The sequence below is a fragment of the Balaenoptera acutorostrata genome, chromosome 6 (assembly GCF_949987535.1).
Source record: "Balaenoptera acutorostrata chromosome 6, mBalAcu1.1, whole genome shotgun sequence".
NCBI lineage: Eukaryota > Metazoa > Chordata > Mammalia > Artiodactyla > Balaenopteridae > Balaenoptera > Balaenoptera acutorostrata.
In genome coordinates, this window is record NC_080069.1 from 34,611,834 (window position 1) to 34,625,656 (window position 13,823).

Sequence of the window (13,823 nt, forward strand, 5' to 3'; positions counted from 1 at the left end):
CCTGGGCTCCTGGGCATCTTCCGAAAGCCTGCGGCGTTACACCCGAAAGTGTGCTCTAGTTGCACTTGGACCACAAGCCGACTTTCTCCTAGAGGTTGGTTGACTTCAGCTAGGAGCCGGTAGAAGGAATTGTAAGCAAAGAGTTTTTCTCAGTACAGCTCGGACTAGTGTAAGCAGGCAGACTTGCATGGCCTGCTGCACCTACTACAACCGTGTTCCTGAGGCTGTTGGTGAGCTGAGGCAATCGAGCTCCCCCGAGGGAGCGTGCATCATGCTGCCCTTCACTCGGCACAGACACGGGTACTCCGAAGGGTCTACGTGTCTGAATGTTGATCTTCAACTCAGGAGAGCCTGGGGGTACTCAGTGTGCTTGTACGGAAACGGGTGCAGACGCAAGGAAGCAGGCGTCCTGAGAAGATTAGTACCGTTAAACTAATGCAGAAGTGCGACTAAGGCCTCATGGAAGCTGCGCACTCCTACCCTGCTGCATGGCATATCAGGGCCCTCCTTCGAAGCTAGGCCTCACTTTGAGATTCCCTTTAGCTAGAGAACAGGACAGGATGAACTCTGACCGAGAAACTGGGATACCCGGTTTCTTCGTAAAACCATTTTTTCCCTCTCACAGCCATGCCTGCCGTGAGCATAAGTCTGACAACCACAGTGTTTTTAAGGGAGCTTCAAGGCGCATAAGAGGAGCTTTCAAGGTGGGGAAACAAGGCCAGTCCCATCAGGCACCATCTCCAGGGTGACACGCAGTGTAAAAGTCCGTGGATTCTTGCAGCTCAGCAGAGACCTAGCTACCTCCCTGGCTGTTCCCTGATTCAACTTATCTACACAGGGGGCTCTGCTTTAACGAACTGCCTAGACGAAAGAGTGCCCTAGGACTCCTAGGGTCCTGTGCCTCTCCCTAAAGCCTGAAGTATTACACACAAAACTGTGCTGTAGAGGAAGTTGCAATGCAAGCCTCCTTTCTCCTTGAGATACGGTGACTTCAGGTATGAGGTCCTAGAAGGACTTGGAAGCAGAGAGTTTTCCTCAGTACAGCTCAGACTAGGGCAACGAGGACGACTTCCATGGTATGCTGAACTTTCTACTACCGTGTTCATGAAACCTTTCGATAGCTGGGGATATCTAGCTCCCCCAAGGAAGAGTGCAGCGTGTTCCCCTTCACTAGGTCTAGCCAGTGGCCCCCTGACGGGCCGACGGGCCTGATGGTGGCCCAGCAAGCCCAGGGAAACCTTGGAGTACTCAGTGTCCTTATACGGAAAGGAGTGCTCCGCGAGGGGTCTAGGAGTCCTGAAAAGCTTCCTAGCGTTCAAGTAAAGCAGAAGAGTGACTAAGGCCTCCTGGAAGCTGTTGCACGCCTAGCCCGCTGCATGGCATATCAGGGTCCTCCTTCGAAGCGAGGGCTCACCTTGAGTTTCCCTTTCGCTATAAAACAGGACAGGATGAGCTCTGACTCAGAAACTGAAATACCCTGTCTCTTCGTGTAACCTCTTTTTCCCTCTCACAACCATGCCTGCAATGAGTAGAAGCCTGACAACAGCAGTGTTTTAAAGGGAGCTTCAAGGCGTATAAGAGGAGCTTTCAAGGTGGGAAAACAAGGCCAGTCCCATCAGGCACCATCTCCAGGGTGACACGCAGCGTAAGTGTCTCAGGGTACTGGCAGGTCAAAAGAGACCTAGCTACCTCCCTGGCTCTTCCCTTATTCAACTTTTCCACATAAGGTGCTCTGCGTGTAGCGAACTGCTTAGATGAAAGACTGCCCTAGGACTCCTAGGGTCCTGTACCTCTCCCAAAAGCCTGAAGTGTTACACACAAAACTGTGCTGTGGCGGAAGTTGCAACGCAAGCTGCCTTTCTCCTAGAGATACGGTGACTCCAGGTATGAAGTCCTAGAAGGACTGGGAAGCAGAGAGTTTTTCTCAGTACCGCCTAGACTAGGGCAACGAGGACGATTTCCATGGTATGCTGGACTTGCTAGGACCGTGTTCATGAAGCCGTTGGTGAGCTGGGGATATCTAGCTCGCCCAAGGAAGAGTGCAGCGTGTGACTCTTCACTCGACCTCCGCAGGGCCACCCTGAATGGCCTACGGGTCTGAGGGTGGCCCAGGAAGCCCAGCAAGCCCAGGGGAGCCTGGGGGTACTCAGGGTCCCTGTACGGAAACGAGTGCTGCCGCGAGGGGTCTACGAGTCCTGAAAAGCTTACTAGCGTTCAAGTAAAGCAGAAGAGTGACTAAGGCCTCCTGGAAGCTGTTGCACGCCTAGCCCGCTGCATGGCATATCAGGGTACTCCTTCGAAGCGAGGGCTCACATTGAGTTTCCCTTTCGCTATAAAACAGGACAGGATGAGCTCTGACTCAGAAACTGAAATACCCTGTCTCTTCGTGTAACCTCTTTTTCCCTCTCACAACCATGCCTGCAATGAGTATAAGCCTGACAACAGCAGTGTTTTAAAGGGAGCTTCAAGGCGTATAAGAGGAGCTTTCAAGGTGGGAAAACAAGGCCAGTCCCATCAGGCACCATCTCCAGGGTGACACGCAGCGTAAGTGTCTCAGGGTACTGGCAGGTCAAAAGAGACCTAGCTACCTCCCTGGCTCTTCCCTTATTCAACTTTTCCACATAAGGTGCTCTGCGTGTAGCGAACTGCTTAGATGAAAGACTGCCCTAGGACTCCTAGGGTCCTGTGCCTCTCCCAAAAGCCTGAAGTGTTACACACAAAACTGTGCTGTAGTGGAGGTTGCAATGCAAGCTGCCTTTCTCTTGCGATACGGTGACTCCAGGTATGAGGTCCTAGAAGGACTTGGAAGCAGAGAGTTTTTCTCAGTACAGCTCAGACTAGGGTAACGAGGACGACTTCCATGGTATGCTGGACTTTCTAGAACCGTGTTCATGAAACCCTTCTGTAGCTGGGGATATCTAGCTCCCCAAATGAAGCGTGCAGCGTGTTACCCTTCACTCGGCCTACCCAGGGGCCCCCAGACGCGCCTACGGGTCTGACTGTGGCCCAGCAAGCCCAGGGAAGCCTTGGAGTACTCAGGTTCTTTGTACGGAAACGAGTGCTGCCGCGAGGGGTCTAGGAGTCCTGAAAACCTTACTGGCGTTCAACTAAACCAAGAGAACGACTAAGGCCTCATGGAAACTGTTGCACGCCCACCCCGCTACATGGCATATCAGGGCCCACCTTCGAAGTGGGGGCTCACTTTGAGTTTCCCTTTAGCTATAAAACAGGACAGGATGAGCTCTGACTCAGATACTGAAATACCCTGTCTCTTCGTGTAACCTCTTTTTCCCTCTCACAGCCATGCCTGCAATGAGTATAAGCCTGACAACAACAGTGTTTTTAAGGGAGCTTCAAGGCGCCCAAGAGGAGCTTTCAAGGTGGGAAAACAAGGCCAGTCCCATCAGGCACCATCTCCAGGGTGACACGCAGCGTGCCTCTGGGTACTGGCAGGTCAAAAGAGACCTAGCTACCTCCCTGGCTCTTCCCTTACTCCACTTTTCTACATAAGGTGCTCTGCGTGTAGCGAACTGCTTAGATGAAAGACTGCCCTAGGACTCCTAGAGTCCTGTGCCTCTCCCCAAAGCCTGAAGTGTTACACACAAAACTGTGCTGTGGCGGAAGTTGCAACGCAAGCTGCCTTTCTCCTAGAGATACGGTGACTCCAGGTATGAGGTCCTAGAAGGACTGGGAAGCAGAGAGTTTTTCTCAGTACCGCCTAGACTAGGGCAACGAGGACGATTTCCATGGTATGCTGGACTTGCTAGGACCGTGTTCATGAAGCCGTTGGTGAGCTGGGGATATCTAGCTCGCCCAAGGAAGAGTGCAGCGTGTGACTCTTCACTCGACCTCCGCAGGGCCACCCTGAATGGCCTACGGGTCTGAGTGTGGCCCAGCAAGCCCAGCAAGCCCAGGGGAGCCTGGGGGTACTCAGGGTCCCTGTACGGAAACGAGTGCTGCCGCGAGGGGTCTACGAGTCCTGAAAAGCTTACTAGCGTTCAACTAAAGCAGAAGAGTGACTAAGGCCTCCTGGAAGCTGCTGCACGCCTACTCCGCTGCATGGCATATCAGGGCCCTCCTTCGAAGCTAGGCCTCACTTTGAGTTTCCCTTTAGCTAGAGAACAGGACAGGATGAGCGCTGAATCAGAAACTGGACTACGTGTTTCTTCGTGAAACCTCTTTTCCCCTCTCCCAGCCATGCCTGTCGTGAGTATAAGCCCGACACCAACAGTGTTTTTCAGTTAGCTTCTAGGCGCATGAAAGGGGCTTTCATGACGGGACAACAAGGCTAGCCCCATCAGGTCCTGTTTCCAGATTGACACGCAGCAGAAGTATCTGTGGTTTCTAAGAGGTCAAAAGAGACCTAGCTCCTCACTGGGTCCTTGGAGAATCAACTTTTCTATGCAGGGTGCTCTGCGTGTAGCCAACTGCCTAAATGAAAGAATTCCCTAGGTGTCCTGGGCTCCTGGGCATCTTCCGAAAGCCTGCGGCGTTACACCCGAAAGTGTGCTCTAGTTGCACTTGGACCACAAGCCGACTTTCTCCTAGAGGTTGGTTGACTTCAGCTAGGAGCCGGTAGAAGGAATTGTAAGCAAAGAGTTTTTCTCAGTACAGCTCGGACTAGTGTAAGCAGGCAGACTTGCATGGCCTGCTGCACCTACTACAACCGTGTTCCTGAGGCTGTTGGTGAGCTGAGGCAATCGAGCTCCCCCGAGGGAGCGTGCATCATGCTGCCCTTCACTCGGCACAGACACGGGTACTCCGAAGGGTCTACGTGTCTGAATGTTGATCTTCAACTCAGGAGAGCCTGGGGGTACTCAGTGTGCTTGTACGGAAACGGGTGCAGACGCAAGGAAGCAGGCGTCCTGAGAAGATTAGTACCGTTAAACTAATGCAGAAGTGCGACTAAGGCCTCATGGAAGCTGCGCACTCCTACCCTGCTGCATGGCATATCAGGGCCCTCCTTCGAAGCTAGGCCTCACTTTGAGATTCCCTTTAGCTAGAGAACAGGACAGGATGAACTCTGACCGAGAAACTGGGATACCCGGTTTCTTCGTAAAACCATTTTTTCCCTCTCACAGCCATGCCTGCCGTGAGCATAAGTCTGACAACCACAGTGTTTTTAAGGGAGCTTCAAGGCGCATAAGAGGAGCTTTCAAGGTGGGGAAACAAGGCCAGTCCCATCAGGCACCATCTCCAGGGTGACACGCAGTGTAAAAGTCCGTGGATTCTTGCAGCTCAGCAGAGACCTAGCTACCTCCCTGGCTGTTCCCTGATTCAACTTATCTACACAGGGGGCTCTGCTTTAATGAACTGCCTAGACGAAAGAGTGCCCTAGGACTCCTAGGGTCCTGTGCCTCTCCCTAAAGCCTGAAGTATTACACACAAAACTGTGCTGTAGAGGAAGTTGCAATGCAAGCCTCCTTTCTCCTTGAGATACGGTGACTTCAGGTATGAGGTCCTAGAAGGACTTGGAAGCAGAGAGTTTTCCTCAGTACAGCTCAGACTAGGGCAACGAGGACGACTTCCATGGTATGCTGAACTTTCTACTACCGTGTTCATGAAACCTTTCGATAGCTGGGGATATCTAGCTCCCCCAAGGAAGAGTGCAGCGTGTTCCCCTTCACTAGGTCTAGCCAGTGGCCCCCTGACGGGCCGACGGGCCTGATGGTGGCCCAGCAAGCCCAGGGAAACCTTGGAGTACTCAGTGTCCTTATACGGAAAGGAGTGCTCCGCGAGGGGTCTAGGAGTCCTGAAAAGCTTCCTAGCGTTCAAGTAAAGCAGAAGAGTGACTAAGGCCTCCTGGAAGCTGTTGCACGCCTAGCCCGCTGCATGGCATATCAGGGTCCTCCTTCGAAGCGAGGGCTCACCTTGAGTTTCCCTTTCGCTATAAAACAGGACAGGATGAGCTCTGACTCAGAAACTGAAATACCCTGTCTCTTCGTGTAACCTCTTTTTCCCTCTCACAACCATGCCTGCAATGAGTAGAAGCCTGACAACAGCAGTGTTTTAAAGGGAGCTTCAAGGCGTATAAGAGGAGCTTTCAAGGTGGGAAAACAAGGCCAGTCCCATCAGGCACCATCTCCAGGGTGACACGCAGCGTAAGTGTCTCAGGGTACTGGCAGGTCAAAAGAGACCTAGCTACCTCCCTGGCTCTTCCCTTATTCAACTTTTCCACATAAGGTGCTCTGCGTGTAGCGAACTGCTTAGATGAAAGACTGCCCTAGGACTCCTAGGGTCCTGTACCTCTCCCAAAAGCCTGAAGTGTTACACACAAAACTGTGCTGTGGCGGAAGTTGCAACGCAAGCTGCCTTTCTCCTAGAGATACGGTGACTCCAGGTATGAAGTCCTAGAAGGACTGGGAAGCAGAGAGTTTTTCTCAGTACCGCCTAGACTAGGGCAACGAGGACGATTTCCATGGTATGCTGGACTTGCTAGGACCGTGTTCATGAAGCCGTTGGTGAGCTGGGGATATCTAGCTCGCCCAAGGAAGAGTGCAGCGTGTGACTCTTCACTCGACCTCCGCAGGGCCACCCTGAATGGCCTACGGGTCTGAGGGTGGCCCAGGAAGCCCAGCAAGCCCAGGGGAGCCTGGGGGTACTCAGGGTCCCTGTACGGAAACGAGTGCTGCCGCGAGGGGTCTACGAGTCCTGAAAAGCTTACTAGCGTTCAAGTAAAGCAGAAGAGTGACTAAGGCCTCCTGGAAGCTGTTGCACGCCTAGCCCGCTGCATGGCATATCAGGGTACTCCTTCGAAGCGAGGGCTCACATTGAGTTTCCCTTTCGCTATAAAACAGGACAGGATGAGCTCTGACTCAGAAACTGAAATACCCTGTCTCTTCGTGTAACCTCTTTTTCCCTCTCACAACCATGCCTGCAATGAGTATAAGCCTGACAACAGCAGTGTTTTAAAGGGAGCTTCAAGGCGTATAAGAGGAGCTTTCAAGGTGGGAAAACAAGGCCAGTCCCATCAGGCACCATCTCCAGGTTGACACGCAGCGTAAGTGTCTCAGGGTACTGGCAGGTCAAAAGAGACCTAGCTACCTCCCTGGCTCTTCCCTTATTCAACTTTTCCACATAAGGTGCTCTGCGTGTAGCGAACTGCTTAGATGAAAGACTGCCCTAGGACTCCTAGGGTCCTGTGCCTCTCCCAAAAGCCTGAAGTGTTACACACAAAACTGTGCTGTAGTGGAGTTTGCAATGCAAGCTGCCTTTCTCTTGCGATACGGTGACTCCAGGTATGAGGTCCTAGAAGGACTTGGAAGCAGAGAGTTTTTCTCAGTACAGCTCAGACTAGGGTAACGAGGACGACTTCCATGGTATGCTGGACTTTCTAGAACCGTGTTCATGAAACCCTTCTGTAGCTGGGGATATCTAGCTCCCCAAATGAAGCGTGCAGCGTGTTACCCTTCACTCGGCCTACCCAGGGGCCCCCAGACGCGCCTACGGGTCTGACTGTGGCCCAGCAAGCCCAGGGAAGCCTTGGAGTACTCAGGTTCTTTGTACGGAAACGAGTGCTGCCGCGAGGGGTCTAGGAGTCCTGAAAACCTTACTGGCGTTCAACTAAACCAAGAGAACGACTAAGGCCTCATGGAAACTGTTGCACGCCCACCCCGCTACATGGCATATCAGGGCCCACCTTCGAAGTGGGGGCTCACTTTGAGTTTCCCTTTAGCTATAAAACAGGACAGGATGAGCTCTGACTCAGATACTGAAATACCCTGTCTCTTCGTGTAACCTCTTTTTCCCTCTCACAGCCATGCCTGCAATGAGTATAAGCCTGACAACAACAGTGTTTTTAAGGGAGCTTCAAGGCGCCCAAGAGGAGCTTTCAAGGTGGGAAAACAAGGCCAGTCCCATCAGGCACCATCTCCAGGGTGACACGCAGCGTGCCTCTGGGTACTGGCAGGTCAAAAGAGACCTAGCTACCTCCCTGGCTCTTCCCTTACTCCACTTTTCTACATAAGGTGCTCTGCGTGTAGCGAACTGCTTAGATGAAAGACTGCCCTAGGACTCCTAGAGTCCTGTGCCTCTCCCCAAAGCCTGAAGTGTTACACACAAAACTGTGCTGTGGCGGAAGTTGCAACGCAAGCTGCCTTTCTCCTAGAGATACGGTGACTCCAGGTATGAGGTCCTAGAAGGACTGGGAAGCAGAGAGTTTTTCTCAGTACCGCCTAGACTAGGGCAACGAGGACGATTTCCATGGTATGCTGGACTTGCTAGGACCGTGTTCATGAAGCCGTTGGTGAGCTGGGGATATCTAGCTCGCCCAAGGAAGAGTGCAGCGTGTGACTCTTCACTCGACCTCCGCAGGGCCACCCTGAATGGCCTACGGGTCTGAGTGTGGCCCAGCAAGCCCAGCAAGCCCAGGGGAGCCTGGGGGTACTCAGGGTCCCTGTACGGAAACGAGTGCTGCCGCGAGGGGTCTACGAGTCCTGAAAAGCTTACTAGCGTTCAACTAAAGCAGAAGAGTGACTAAGGCCTCCTGGAAGCTGCTGCACGCCTACTCCGCTGCATGGCATATCAGGGCCCTCCTTCGAAGCTAGGCCTCACTTTGAGTTTCCCTTTAGCTAGAGAACAGGACAGGATGAGCGCTGAATCAGAAACTGGACTACGTGTTTCTTCGTGAAACCTCTTTTCCCCTCTCCCAGCCATGCCTGTCGTGAGTATAAGCCCGACACCAACAGTGTTTTTCAGTTAGCTTCTAGGCGCATGAAAGGGGCTTTCATGACGGGACAACAAGGCTAGCCCCATCAGGTCCTGTTTCCAGATTGACACGCAGCAGAAGTATCTGTGGTTTCTAAGAGGTCAAAAGAGACCTAGCTCCTCACTGGGTCCTTGGAGAATCAACTTTTCTATGCAGGGTGCTCTGCGTGTAGCCAACTGCCTAAATGAAAGAATTCCCTAGGTGTCCTGGGCTCCTGGGCATCTTCCGAAAGCCTGCGGCGTTACACCCGAAAGTGTGCTCTAGTTGCACTTGGACCACAAGCCGACTTTCTCCTAGAGGTTGGTTGACTTCAGCTAGGAGCCGGTAGAAGGAATTGTAAGCAAAGAGTTTTTCTCAGTACAGCTCGGACTAGTGTAAGCAGGCAGACTTGCATGGCCTGCTGCACCTACTACAACCGTGTTCCTGAGGCTGTTGGTGAGCTGAGGCAATCGAGCTCCCCCGAGGGAGCGTGCATCATGCTGCCCTTCACTCGGCACAGACACGGGTACTCCGAAGGGTCTACGTGTCTGAATGTTGATCTTCAACTCAGGAGAGCCTGGGGGTACTCAGTGTGCTTGTACGGAAACGGGTGCAGACGCAAGGAAGCAGGCGTCCTGAGAAGATTAGTACCGTTAAACTAATGCAGAAGTGCGACTAAGGCCTCATGGAAGCTGCGCACTCCTACCCTGCTGCATGGCATATCAGGGCCCTCCTTCGAAGCTAGGCCTCACTTTGAGATTCCCTTTAGCTAGAGAACAGGACAGGATGAACTCTGACCGAGAAACTGGGATACCCGGTTTCTTCGTAAAACCATTTTTTCCCTCTCACAGCCATGCCTGCCGTGAGCATAAGTCTGACAACCACAGTGTTTTTAAGGGAGCTTCAAGGCGCATAAGAGGAGCTTTCAAGGTGGGGAAACAAGGCCAGTCCCATCAGGCACCATCTCCAGGGTGACACGCAGTGTAAAAGTCCGTGGATTCTTGCAGCTCAGCAGAGACCTAGCTACCTCCCTGGCTGTTCCCTGATTCAACTTATCTACACAGGGGGCTCTGCTTTAACGAACTGCCTAGACGAAAGAGTGCCCTAGGACTCCTAGGGTCCTGTGCCTCTCCCTAAAGCCTGAAGTATTACACACAAAACTGTGCTGTAGAGGAAGTTGCAATGCAAGCCTCCTTTCTCCTTGAGATACGGTGACTTCAGGTATGAGGTCCTAGAAGGACTTGGAAGCAGAGAGTTTTCCTCAGTACAGCTCAGACTAGGGCAACGAGGACGACTTCCATGGTATGCTGAACTTTCTACTACCGTGTTCATGAAACCTTTCGATAGCTGGGGATATCTAGCTCCCCCAAGGAAGAGTGCAGCGTGTTCCCCTTCACTAGGTCTAGCCAGTGGCCCCCTGACGGGCCGACGGGCCTGATGGTGGCCCAGCAAGCCCAGGGAAACCTTGGAGTACTCAGTGTCCTTATACGGAAAGGAGTGCTCCGCGAGGGGTCTAGGAGTCCTGAAAAGCTTCCTAGCGTTCAAGTAAAGCAGAAGAGTGACTAAGGCCTCCTGGAAGCTGTTGCACGCCTAGCCCGCTGCATGGCATATCAGGGTCCTCCTTCGAAGCGAGGGCTCACCTTGAGTTTCCCTTTCGCTATAAAACAGGACAGGATGAGCTCTGACTCAGAAACTGAAATACCCTGTCTCTTCGTGTAACCTCTTTTTCCCTCTCACAACCATGCCTGCAATGAGTATAAGCCTGACAACAGCAGTGTTTTAAAGGGAGCTTCAAGGCGTATAAGAGGAGCTTTCAAGGTGGGAAAACAAGGCCAGTCCCATCAGGCACCATCTCCAGGGTGACACGCAGTGTAAGTGTCTCAGGGTACTGGCAGGTCAAAAGAGACCTAGCTACCTCTCTGGCTCTTCCCTTATTCAACTTTTCCACATAAGGTGCTCTGCGTGTAGCGAACTGCTTAGATGAAAGACTGCCCTAGGACTCCTAGGGTCCTGTACCTCTCCCAAAAGCCTGAAGTGTTACACACAAAACTGTGCTGTGGCGGAAGTTGCAACGCAAGCTGCCTTTCTCCTAGAGATACGGTGACTCCAGGTATGAAGTCCTAGAAGGACTGGGAAGCAGAGAGTTTTTCTCAGTACCGCCTAGACTAGGGCAACGAGGACGATTTCCATGGTATGCTGGACTTGCTAGGACCGTGTTCATGAAGCCGTTGGTGAGCTGGGGATATCTAGCTCGCCCAAGGAAGAGTGCAGCGTGTGACTCTTCACTCGACCTCCGCAGGGCCACCCTGAATGGCCTACGGGTCTGAGGGTGGCCCAGGAAGCCCAGCAAGCCCAGGGGAGCCTGGGGGTACTCAGGGTCCCTGTACGGAAACGAGTGCTGCCGCGAGGGGTCTACGAGTCCTGAAAAGCTTCCTAGCGTTCAAGTAAAGCAGAAGAGTGACTAAGGCCTCCTGGAAGCTGTTGCACGCCTAGCCCGCTGCATGGCATATCAGGGTACTCCTTCGAAGCGAGGGCTCACATTGAGTTTCCCTTTCGCTATAAAACAGGACAGGATGAGCTCTGACTCAGAAACTGAAATACCCTGTCTCTTCGTGTAACCTCTTTTTCCCTCTCACAACCATGCCTGCAATGAGTAGAAGCCTGACAACAGCAGTGTTTTAAAGGGAGCTTCAAGGCGTATAAGAGGAGCTTTCAAGGTGGGAAAACAAGGCCAGTCCCATCAGGCACCATCTCCAGGTTGACACGCAGCGTAAGTGTCTCAGGGTACTGGCAGGTCAAAAGAGACCTAGCTACCTCCCTGGCTCTTCCCTTATTCAACTTTTCCACATAAGGTGCTCTGCGTGTAGCGAACTGCTTAGATGAAAGACTGCCCTAGGACTCCTAGGGTCCTGTGCCTCTCCCAAAAGCCTGAAGTGTTACACACAAAACTGTGCTGTAGTGGAGGTTGCAATGCAAGCTGCCTTTCTCTTGCGATACGGTGACTCCAGGTATGAGGTCCTAGAAGGACTTGGAAGCAGAGAGTTTTTCTCAGTACAGCTCAGACTAGGGTAACGAGGACGACTTCCATGGTATGCTGGACTTTCTAGAACCGTGTTCATGAAACCCTTCTGTAGCTGGGGATATCTAGCTCCCCAAATGAAGCGTGCAGCGTGTTACCCTTCACTCGGCCTACCCAGGGGCCCCCAGACGCGCCTACGGGTCTGACTGTGGCCCAGCAAGCCCAGGGAAGCCTTGGAGTACTCAGGTTCTTTGTACGGAAACGAGTGCTGCCGCGAGGGGTCTAGGAGTCCTGAAAACCTTACTGGCGTTCAACTAAACCAAGAGAACGACTAAGGCCTCATGGAAACTGTTGCACGCCCACCCCGCTACATGGCATATCAGGGCCCACCTTCGAAGTGGGGGCTCACTTTGAGTTTCCCTTTAGCTATAAAACAGGACAGGATGAGCTCTGACTCAGATACTGAAATACCCTGTCTCTTCGTGTAACCTCTTTTTCCCTCTCACAGCCATGCCTGCAATGAGTATAAGCCTGACAACAACAGTGTTTTTAAGGGAGCTTCAAGGCGCCCAAGAGGAGCTTTCAAGGTGGGAAAACAAGGCCAGTCCCATCAGGCACCATCTCCAGGGTGACACGCAGCGTGCCTCTGGGTACTGGCAGGTCAAAAGAGACCTAGCTACCTCCCTGGCTCTTCCCTTACTCCACTTTTCTACATAAGGTGCTCTGCGTGTAGCGAACTGCTTAGATGAAAGACTGCCCTAGGACTCCTAGAGTCCTGTGCCTCTCCCCAAAGCCTGAAGTGTTACACACAAAACTGTGCTGTGGCGGAAGTTGCAACGCAAGCTGCCTTTCTCCTAGAGATACGGTGACTCCAGGTATGAGGTCCTAGAAGGACTGGGAAGCAGAGAGTTTTTCTCAGTACCGCCTAGACTAGGGCAACGAGGACGATTTCCATGGTATGCTGGACTTGCTAGGACCGTGTTCATGAAGCCGTTGGTGAGCTGGGGATATCTAGCTCGCCCAAGGAAGAGTGCAGCGTGTGACTCTTCACTCGACCTCCGCAGGGCCACCCTGAATGGCCTACGGGTCTGAGTGTGGCCCAGCAAGCCCAGCAAGCCCAGGGGAGCCTGGGGGTACTCAGGGTCCCTGTACGGAAACGAGTGCTGCCGCGAGGGGTCTACGAGTCCTGAAAAGCTTACTAGCGTTCAACTAAAGCAGAAGAGTGACTAAGGCCTCCTGGAAGCTGCTGCACGCCTACTCCGCTGCATGGCATATCAGGGCCCTCCTTCGAAGCTAGGCCTCACTTTGAGTTTCCCTTTAGCTAGAGAACAGGACAGGATGAGCGCTGAATCAGAAACTGGACTACGTGTTTCTTCGTGAAACCTCTTTTCCCCTCTCCCAGCCATGCCTGTCGTGAGTATAAGCCCGACACCAACAGTGTTTTTCAGTTAGCTTCTAGGCGCATGAAAGGGGCTTTCATGACGGGACAACAAGGCTAGCCCCATCAGGTCCTGTTTCCAGATTGACACGCAGCAGAAGTATCTGTGGTTTCTAAGAGGTCAAAAGAGACCTAGCTCCTCACTGGGTCCTTGGAGAATCAACTTTTCTATGCAGGGTGCTCTGCGTGTAGCCAACTGCCTAAATGAAAGAATTCCCTAGGTGTCCTGGGCTCCTGGGCATCTTCCGAAAGCCTGCGGCGTTACACCCGAAAGTGTGCTCTAGTTGCACTTGGACCACAAGCCGACTTTCTCCTAGAGGTTGGTTGACTTCAGCTAGGAGCCGGTAGAAGGAATTGTAAGCAAAGAGTTTTTCTCAGTACAGCTCGGACTAGTGTAAGCAGGCAGACTTGCATGGCCTGCTGCACCTACTACAACCGTGTTCCTGAGGCTGTTGGTGAGCTGAGGCAATCGAGCTCCCCCGAGGGAGCGTGCATCATGCTGCCCTTCACTCGGCACAGACACGGGTACTCCGAAGGGTCTACGTGTCTGAATGTTGATCTTCAACTCAGGAGAGCCTGGGGGTACTCAGTGTGCTTGTACGGAAACGGGTGCAGACGCAAGGAAGCAGGCGTCCTGAGAAGATTAGTACCGTTAAACTAATGCAGAAGTGCGACTAAGG